This window comes from Suricata suricatta, chromosome 11 (genome assembly GCF_006229205.1).
Source record: "Suricata suricatta isolate VVHF042 chromosome 11, meerkat_22Aug2017_6uvM2_HiC, whole genome shotgun sequence".
In the NCBI taxonomy this organism is placed as follows: domain Eukaryota; kingdom Metazoa; phylum Chordata; class Mammalia; order Carnivora; family Herpestidae; genus Suricata; species Suricata suricatta.
This window is the reverse complement of record NC_043710.1, coordinates 51,740,475-51,742,379: the sequence shown is the minus strand read 5'-3', so window position 1 is coordinate 51,742,379 and position 1,905 is coordinate 51,740,475.

Here is a 1,905-nt window from a genome sequence, read left to right as displayed (position 1 = left end):
AAGAAAAGAAAGAAAAACTCAAAAGTTTAAACAAAACCCCGTGAACTCATTCTAATGTAAGTGATCCTATTCCTCTCAGAAAAACTATAGCATTAAATGTTGAGAAATAATATAAAAATGGATATTCATAACAATGATATTGAAAGAAACGGTGTCTAAACCTTGGTTTCTCAAAAAATTAGATTATAGTTCACAATGATTCACCTCAAAAAATGGTCCAAACTAACTTTGGATACTTAATGGTCACTTTAAGTATCACATGTTTGTGGTGAACAGGATAGATACAACTGGTTTCATGCTGGAGTGTGTGATTAATTACAGGGACTCCGGAGTATTGAGAAAAGGTTTGGCAGGTCCTTGCTTCCAAGGACTTCGTTTTCTGTGACCTCTCATGTGTAGCATGTTGACACCACTATCTCATGAGAATATTTTGATAATCTCCCTCTGGCACCTTGCATTTAAGGTTTTCTTCTTGTGGCAATAAATAACTCTGGTTGCTGGGCAAATACCTCTATCAGAGGTTTCTATCATCTTCTAAGAACCCATCCATTCTCCATCTATGCCAACGAAGTGAATCCAAGAGAACCGTGCTGCTGAGCTCACCTGCCAACCCATGTTGAGGATGCAAGTTGTATAGTAAGGAGTTTACACAACACATAGAAAGAACTGTTGAATGTATGTTCTTAAAAAAACAAAGATGAGGGGCACCTTACTTGTTCAGTCAGATGTTCGTGTGACTCTTGATCTTGGGGTTGTGAGTTCAAGCCCCACATGTGATTTAGAGATAACCTAAATAAATAAGTCTTAAAGAAATAAAAGAACAAAGATGGGGAACCATCTTTAAGAGCTGCTTCACTGAAATTTTCCATAGATTGAAAATGAAAGTCATGATAGTTCAGTGCCTTTAGAAAGGAAATCAAAAGGAGAGTTGGGAAAAGATGAAAATAAAGACACCTAATTGAGGAGCCAAGAAGAGTGTTCTATAGTTCAAGGTTAACAAATGGGGATTCATAGCACATAAGTGAGGGAGCAAAGTTTTGTTTTGTGTTCTGGGGGAAGACTCAAGAAGTGATACATCTTAAAATGACTTGTTAGGAGGTTGGGAGTAGGGCTTATGTAGTTGGTAGTTAAATGTCTTTTGGTTCTCCAGGAACAGCCAGCAAGACATCTTTCTGGCTAGGATGAGCAATATACATAGTTAAGCAGAACTCTAGCACAAGGATAACTGGAAATTGAGCTGATTGATAAATACAAGAATGAATATTCTTCATCTGATTGTCACTTTTCTTGCTCTACTTTCTAATTTAGTGGCATCTACTCTTCAGTTCTAAATGAGCCTCTGTGAGGAGGGTGACCCCCAAAACTTTCTGTCATCAGAATTTAAAAGGGATCCACAGGACACTTGGGTAGGTCAGTCAGATGAGCGTCAGACTCTTGATTTCAGTTCAGGTCAAGGTCTCACAGTTGTGGAATTCAGTCCTGCAATGGGCTTCATGCTGAGCATGGAGTCTGCTAGGGATTCTCTCTCTCCCTCTCTTTCTGCCTCTCCTCCACGCATGCTCCCTTTCTCTCAAAATAAATAAACACTTAAAAATAATAACAAATAAGTCTTGGAGTCTGTTCTCAGAGGCTCCACCCCTGCCTGAGGTGAAATGACCTTGAGGGTGTCATGCTGAGTGAAGTAAGCCAGGCAGAGAAGGACAGATACCATATGTTTGCACTCATAGGTCTAGCAGGAAAACAGGAGAGACCTAATGGAGAACCAGGGGGAGCGGAGGAGGGAGAGAGAGTTGGGGAGAGAGAGGGATGCAAAACTTGAGAGACTATTGAATGCTGAGAATGAACTGAGGGTTGAAGGGGAAGGGGGAGGGGGGAAAAGAGGTGGTGGTGATGGTGGAGGGCACT